General features: G+C 44.8%; 1 pseudogene; it reads left to right on the top strand.

The window, feature by feature from the left end:
- Positions 1 to 2589: 2589 nt before the first annotated feature.
- On the top strand, positions 2590 to 8001 carry LOC137205789 (mitoregulin-like; annotated as a pseudogene).
- Positions 8002 to 8739: the final 738 nt, after the last annotated feature.

Consider the following 8739-nt stretch of genomic DNA (forward strand, 5'->3'; position numbering starts at 1 on the left):
CCACTGGAGACCCCTGACCCCTTTCTCCCAGCAGGGGTGACCAGTATCCTAAATTCTGGGTCCATTATTCCTCTTACTTTTCTTTGTAGTTGGCCCTGAATCTATGTATTCCAAACAATAGATTGCTTAATATTTCATAGTTTTGAATTTTATATAAGTGGTATCATGCAATATGTATACTCTTGTGCAGCTGAGTTTGTTCTCATTTTGTTCAGCAGATGCTTGTGAGGTTCCTGTGTGTTCCTTTTCATGGCCGTATGCTATTGCAGTGCAGGACTATGTCAAAAGTTATTCAACCATCTTCCTGTTAATGAACATTTGCTTGGCTGACGTGTTTCCAGTATATTTTTCTATTACAGTAATGCTGCCATGGACATTCTTTTCACTGTCTCTTGCTGCAAGGGCCAAGTGCCTTTTGTGGTATATATCCAAGAGTATAACTTCAGGGTCACAGGGAACGCTTATCTTCCAATGTAATGGATGATGGCGAATTTTTTTCCGATGTGGCTGTATCAGGGTACACTCCCACCAGTAATAAGACTTTCTTGCTTCACTTTTTCCACCAACACTTGGTATTATCAGACTTTTAAATTTTGGGGTGCAAAATTGTTTCTCATTGTTGTCTGAATTTTAATTTTCCTGATTACCCGTGAGGTTGAGTGAAGTTTTGTATGTTTATTGGCAACTTGCGTTTCCTCTTCTGTAAAATGATTATCCATGATTTCTTTTGACTATTTTTGTCAAATTGTTTGGCTTTTCCTCAGTGATTTGCAGAAGTTCTCTTCTGAAAATCTATTGTTGATTATGTGTTGCAAATATTTTCTCCCAGTTTGTGGCTTGTCTTTTTATTTTCTTTATAGTGTATTTCGATGAACCCACGTTCTTAATTTCAACTTAGTCAAAGTTAACAATCTTTTCTTTATGAGCTTTATTTTTTATATTGTGTTTTCAGATAAAAGTATTTCGTCTCCTGAGGTCATAAAGATAGTCCCCCCCAGTTTCTTCTAAAGCTTTAAATTTTACTCTCCACAGATATTAAGCTAACTTAAATTGATTTTATATATGTTGTGAAGTAGATTAAAATTTAGTCTTTCTTTATGGTTTACCAGTTGTCCCAGCAAGATTTGTTGAACTGTCTATTCTCTCTCTGTTGATCTGCAACACCAGTTGTATTCTATATGAAGCAGTGTCCGTCCACATGCAGGTCTGTCTCTGGGTTCTGTAGTCTATTTCACTGGATACTTTGTCTATCTCAGCCCTGCTGACGGACTAGAAGACTCAGTGAAGCTCTTGAGTCAATATACTATGAGAAGGAGCCCCAAATAATTCATTTGGTTCACTGAGACTTTTATTTACAGGGGTGGTATAGTGAAAAGAATATGGGTCTTGAAGAAAAGAGTTAAAATTCCAGCCCTGATAGTTATTTGTATGACTTTGGGTACATTCTCATTTTTTTCTGAGCCTCAGTCTCCTTGTCTGTTAAATGGGAATACTTACTTCAACCGTAGAAGTTTCACTGAGGATTGGATTAAACTGTGTATTTTAAAGGATGTGAAAGTGCCTGGCGTCAGGATGGTCCCAGAGGATGTGCTTTGGGAGCACTCCCAAACTAAGGCCATATGGATATTTTCTAATAGCTCCAGTCCAAAGTGAGTCAAATCTCGGAAGTACGCTACATGAAAAGAAGACGTAGGCTCCCAAATGAATCATCAGTTTTAGTTCACGAAGCGCTCTTCCTCAAACCTCCTGATTTAGTTCCAAACTCATGTTAGAGGGCAAGGGGCTGTGAAGTTTCTCTGCTAAAGATGATTGAGGGTAACTGGCAGAAGGACACTTGCTATGTGTTACTGAGCTGAGAATGGCAGAGGAGGAAAAATGTCATGCAGGGGTAGTCATCATCAAATGCTTAAAGTCTAGGCTCTGTAGTCTAACTTAAAGACTTTCTTACTATTTACTGGCAACATAATAACAATAATATATCATTTGGCCATTTTAGAAGATTGGTCTGTTTTATTCTTGTAACACCACGAGGCGCTCTGAGGTTGGGTGTTGACTCTGGGAGTCTGAGACTTGCTCAAGTTCACAGAGCAAGTGAGGTTCCCAGGACTCAGACTCGGGTTGGCCAACTGGAACTCTTATTGCTACACAATGGTGACGGCCTGTATGTGCTGAACCAGTTTCAAACATGTTGTCCCATCCTCCTCATAGATACAATTGTAGATGAGATTGCACAGTTCAATTTGGGGTTCAGAAAGCATTGTTACTAACTGAGCCCAGATTTCTAGCAGAACTGGGGGTGGGCATTCTTCCCGGCAACTGACAAACTCTCTCCACTCTCAAAAATGAGAGATGCTTTTAAAGTTTGTTTGGTTCTTTTTTTTTTACACAGAAATGTTTTCTAACGGATTCCCCCTCATGCATTTACTGTAAAGTTCTAGCGAGGGCCAAGGTCCTCCAGGGGTGTATTGATTGGGGGACAATGGTGAGATTGGTAAGACACCTGTTCACATGACAACATGGCACCAGGAGACCCTGGCCAGGCTTTAGTAACCTCAAGGATGTGTCTGGGCACTGCATGCCCGGCAGCCAATGGTGGACGTGCTCGAGAGGCTGCTGTAGCCGTCTGTGTTGGTGGCCTTCACCTCTGGAGTGCTCCTGGACTGGCAGGCACACTGGCTGCAGTGGCGCTACCTGGACTGGAGAAGGAAGAGGCTGCAGGACAAGCTGGTGGCGATGCAGAAGAAGCTGAACCTGGCCTGTGACTCTGTGTGGCCACTTCGCCTCGGTTGTGGGGCTCCTGCCCAAGCAAGCCTGCCCTCATACTTTCTGCCCACAGTACTGGGCTCTTCCCAGAATCACTTGTTGAAGATGGATAGAGAGAACTGGGCAGAGAAAAAAAAGGATGTAGCCTAGGTCTCCTGGCCCTTGAGTCCTACCCTGGCAGCACCTTGAGAGTAGCATTCTGGGAGCGAAGAGAGTTTAGCAGTTGCCAAAGAGAATCCCAAGTTTCTGAGGCTCTCCTTAGTGGCTGTTAGCGAATCTTTAAGTAACTTTAAGTAATTTCTGATGCTTTATAATTCTCCTTCTTGAGGAAAAGTATTCTCCACCGAAATAATTCCAAGTCCCTTTCCAGGCCTTCTGGAGGAATTTTCCAGCCCTTCTAAGTAACAGGACTTGACTTTACCTACATTCATTAACACCAAGGTTTCTCAGTTTCTGTAGCTACTTTCCCCACCATGCTTGAGCATCTGTAAAGGTTTGTGTTTAACCCTCCACAGGAACCTTCTCAGCCTACCCACTCCCATGGAATTGCCTCCATTTCCTATGGGTGTCCAAGAAGACTCTTCACTCTTTGGTCACATTCTGCCATATTTGGGCACTGTCATGATTCATGTATATCTTGTGCCATCTACCCTGTCTCTGGCCACATAAAACTCCTGCCCTGAGGAGCGTACTGGTTCTTTGACACAGTGGTACTCATTAAGCTCAGAGGAATCAATGGGTGGGCTATTGTTTCTCAGGGTACAGGAGAAGACTGGAGCTGGGCTCCTTTGGACCAGTGCAAACTTAGGCTGGCTACCTTGATGCTTTCAGACAAACTTCCTATTCATTTCTCATTGACCCCTTTTCTGCAATTGTGTGCTCAATCTTCTCAGCTCTCCTTAGCCTCTAACACTACTCAGCAACCCACTTCTGTTGCTTCCCTTTTAGAACATGGCCTTGATTCATGCCTTACTGAACACACTGGTACACAGAGCAATAGGCTGCAGTCCTAGGGTCAGAAAAAGGGCTTAGAAGTCAGAAAATCTTGGACCTTGGGAAAGTCACTTACCTTTTATGAGCCTCCTTTGTCTTACATGTAAACCAGAAATAGTAATACCTCCCTCTCAGGATTGGTGTACAATTCAATGAGATAATAAACATGGATAAGTTTTGCACCCCATAAAGCACGAAGTGAGGGTCACTACCAGACCCCCCTTCTCTGCACCTTCCAATATTTCTGTCTCTACCAGCAAATTGTTCTGTTTACCTTTCATCTTGCCTGCTCCCTTCATCTTATCCTGGTTCCAGCAGATTCAATCTTCCCCTCTTCATCCTCTCTACTGAAAAACACCCCTCTTCCCACCTCCACGGCAAGTAAACAATGTTTCACGTGACCCTGTTGCCTGCCCCTATTCCCACAAGCCACTGTCCTCCTCCCTTTCCTTTTGTAACATGAAGTCACAGTGCTCATTGCCTGCTCTTTCCATGACTCCTGCATTTTTTTCCCAACTGCTCTCCCCAAGCCAGCAGATTTGTCCATCTTTTCTGTTCTTCTCATCCTTAACCCCTCTTCAAAATCTCACATTGCAAGCCATCTTCCTGTGTCTTTAAACTCCTTCTTCTCTAGGTTTTCATAGCACTTTAAACTTTTACTAGAATGTACCCTTCTTGTATCCTCCCTAACGCTTTACCACTTCATGGTTTCCTGTCTCCTTTTCTGACTCAGTATCACCCTTGTCCCCTTATAAGTGGCTTTTCCTTGAGCCTAGGTGTCTGTCTTCTGCTCCGCCTCAAACAGGGAATCATCATCTCATCTTACTCCATGCTGGTTTAACCACATATGCAATATTGCCTTTACTTCTAGTATCATCTTCTATGAGAATTATTACAAACTCAGATTTATTCAGCAGGATGACCAAGATGGTGAGGGAGCTAGAAAGAGCTCACCTTATGGAACACTCGAGAGAAGGGATATTTAAACCTCAAAAGAGAAAATTCAGCGGAAACACTCCTTGCTGTCCTAAAACATTTGAAAGGAGGTAGAAAAGGTTTTTGTCTCCTGACTTGGTTTCCCACAGAAAACAGAGAAGCTGAAGACAGGTAGGTACGGAATCACTAGCAAGCAATGCCTTCCAGTCCTGTGAAGATGTTAAGAGCACAGGCTCTGCAGTCAGATGATATGGGTTCAAATCCCAGTTCTATCACTTCTCTGTATGATCCTGAGAAATCTATTTCATTTCTCTGTGCCTTCATTTCATCATCTCATAATGAGAGTAGATAATGATAGTCATTGGAACAAAGATTTATTATTCGCTGTGCTAGTTATTGTATAGGGATATAGATACAATCATGCCCACTGATGACTCACAATCTATTGGGAAAGGTAGGTGCACACGTGGGTAATTAAAATACAAAGCAGATCACTGAGATAGAGGAACAAAACATGATGAGAAAGGGGAAGATCACACTGACTGAGGGGATCAGGAAGGATTGCTTGAAGGAGGCGGAAGCAGTGTGAGTTAAGACCTGGGGATGAGAGAAGGCAGGACTTGTTTGAGGACTGGCAAATACCCCATCAAATTGCACCTCACTTGGAAGCCTTTGCTACGAAGCCAGTACTTTCGTGCTTGTCCTTCTCAAAGCTTCAGTATATACCTCATGCTGCCAGTCAGATTTGCATATCAAGTTAGGAGTTTTTCAACCTACCCTGCAAATAAATCTTTGTTCCCATATTACCTGATCCCAAAAGCCAAACATTTGATCCACGGGGCAGATGGTAGAAGAGTAGGGGGAAAAGCCTGAGGAGAGGACAGTGGAGAGCATGCCTACTGACCAGGAAGCCAACCGGAGGGAGGAGCAGGTCCAGGGCAGGCAGGAGATGTCCTTGACCTGGGCAGCTGGAGCATAGGTACACAGGTGTCCCTCATGTTCATTGTCTAGGGCAGAGCCACGTGGACAGTGGGCGCCCCGTGAATGAGTGAGTGAATGAATGAATAAATGAACATACGGCACCACGTAGGCTCTCGTGTATGTTATAGTATATTTTTACATATAATCTGGGTCAAGAAGAGGTGCAGACGTTAGAACAACCTGTGGTTCTCACTTGCTGTTTTCTGATGAAGTGCTCGGCAATCCTCACACATTGCTGGATGTTTAAGACAATAACACCTTTGCGTTCTGATGCTGTAAGATATTGTTTGGATTAAAAGGGCAGGAACACATTGATGGATCTGAAATTTTTTTTCTTTTGGCTTGGAGATGACAGGGCAATCCATCAGACAACTTCCTTGGCTCCCCGTGACATTTCAAGCTCAAATGTTATAGCTTTCTTATTTTTTCTTTTCTCTTTTATTTCACCCCCTGGCTCTCTATTGAACTGTGCCTCTCGGAAATGCATCCTGTAGATGTGGCTTCTCTGACACTTGTCATACACAGGCACTCCGTTGAGGCTTGTCAGATGAGGGCTGGGAATACTCAGACTAGCTTAGCAGGTTATGCTGAAGTTGAGGTGACTTCTTAATCTCCCGGTGATGCTGTCCCCACCTGTGCCCTAGAGCATGTGGCAAGCAGTTCTTAGAAAACAGAGCAGGCCCTAGACGATGACAAAGGATTCAGATGCCTACATAATGTGATTTCAGAAGCTGGATTGTGTGCACAGAGAAAGCAAGTTGCAATGCTTGGCTTCTTTACCTGTTTCTGCCACTAGGCATAGTGTAAACTTGGAAAGGCTACTTAACTTCTCCAAGCCTCAGCTTCTCTCCTTTTGAGAGAACAAATAAGTATAAGAATAAAATGAGATAATGATCTGGATGCCTTGTGAAAATATAGAACATAAGTAGGTAACATACACTCTCTGTATTAGTTATCTACTGCTGTATAGATATCCCACAACTTCGTGAATTCAAATAACAAACGTCTGTTATCTCACACTTTCGTGGACCAGGAATCTGGGAGTGGCCTAACTGGGAAGTTCTGGCTCACAGTCTGTAGAGCCATTGTCTAGGGCTGCACTCATCTGAAGGCTTGACTGGGGCTGGAGAATCTGCTTCCCAGATGGTTTGCTCATGTGGATGTTGGAAGGAGGCTGCAATTCCTCAGCACATGGGCTTCTCCAAAAGACTCCTTGGGTGTCCTCATGACGTGGCAGCTGGCTTCCCAGAGTGAGTGATCCAGGGCAGAAGTCACAATGTGCTTTGTGAGCTAGGCTCAGAAGTCACAAGCTGTGATTTCCTCGATATTCTAATGGTTATACAGGCCAGCCCCCGTCAGCCTGGGAGGGCACTGCACAAGGGCATGAATTCCAGGAGATAATCTTGGAGGCTGACATCTACACCCTCTCTCAGTTTACACGGTTCGCCTGAAAAATGAAGAGATTATGGCTGACTGTCTCTAAGGTCTTCACATTATAACTTGGTCCAGATAGCTCTCCTTCAAACCCGCTATGCAACCGTTCTCCTCTCCCATCTAGCTTAGAATTCCTGCTACACTGTCAGCCCCTTGTTCCACACTAAAAATTCAGTTTCAGTCTTCAATAAGGTTCTGCAGAAATGGATGTTCATTGCACCTGAGGGAGTTCTCTGGAGCTGGGTTGCACTGGTTTGTCACCCGCTCACAGGTGCAGCCCACCGCAGTTTCCGGAGTGCGGTTGCATCCTCATTTCATGTGACATGGAGCCCCTTCTTTGAGAGTCAGTAAGGAGGTGACCAGTGTGGACAGTGAGGGAGAGGAGAGTCAAGGTGTCCAGCTTTGGCGATCTGCCTTGCATTTTATATTTTCCAAAATGTGTTTGTTTCTGGGCTCTCTACTTGATTCTGTCAACTCTGAAGGAGACAGAGCTGGCGTTGTTTCTTCCATGTTGTAGATTGAACAACTGAGGCTTAGAGAGTCCTAACTGAGTCATTCGCTGAAATAGGGAACATGGGAGGAAAAGATACTGGCTGGTTAAAATGTGGAGTCCGGCTTTAAATGTCTTGAACTTGAGGTGTCTGCAGTGTGTTAAGTGAGGTTAATGTACAACCTTGAATAGAGCTTCCAGATGATCAACCGGGCATAGAACAAGATCTAATATCCTGATTATTCTGCTTTGTCTGCAAATTTCTCCACGCCTTCCAGCTGTTCTACTATTCTCTGTCTTCTTGGTCCCAGATGTCCTGGGTTGGTTTCCTCAAAGCCATCCTCCTTAGCTTCATGGACCCCATTGGCCTGGTGGCACATAGCCTCGAGGGCCCTGCAGGGTGACTGGGAGATGCCTTCTAGTGGGGAGGGTTCTGACTGAGGGTTCCACGAGCCCCTTGAAAAGAGAGGCAGAAAGAAGCTTCACCAACCTTCAGCCAAAGCAGTTTTCAACACATAGCTCATCCATCCATGTGGACCACCATGTTCTAATATTTCTGTAAGGTCCTGGGGCCCAGGTCTGCCTTTACCGCTAAGTTAGCTGCGAAGTAGAAGAATTGCAAGTAAAGGCACCTTGGGACCAACTCCCACAGACCTGGTGTCAGCTGCTGCTCTTTGCTGGAGCACCCTAAGCTGTGAATCTTAGGGTACTGGAGCACCCTAAGCTGTCCCCACCCTGTCAACCCCGGCTTAGACCACAGACCCCAGTGAACTCTGCTCCTGCCTTTAGAACTCTTCAGAGGATCCCCAGAAGTAGGGTTCCCCGAGGCCGGTCTCCCCACATGTCCAGTCCCACAGACCCTTCGAGCAGCTGCGTCTCCAACCTTATCTTCCCTCTGCCTCCACGGAAACCTGAGAAAGACGGAAAGGGGGAAGTGGCCTGGTTTCCCAACACAAATAACCCCGCAGAGCTTTCTCAGCAGTGACCCTTAGCCTGTTGTGTCAGCCTCAGGCTGAAGGAGGAAGGAAATAGACCTTCTATTGAGTATTTTTCTTCCCCTGTCAAGAAGATCAGAGGAGCTGAGACGAGGAAAGAAAAGGAGTCAAAAGCAGCTTGTTACCTCCTTTTTCAGGATTCGTGTT

Source organism: Pseudorca crassidens, chromosome 14 (genome assembly GCF_039906515.1).
Source record: "Pseudorca crassidens isolate mPseCra1 chromosome 14, mPseCra1.hap1, whole genome shotgun sequence".
Classification (NCBI taxonomy): Eukaryota; Metazoa; Chordata; class Mammalia; order Artiodactyla; family Delphinidae; genus Pseudorca; species Pseudorca crassidens.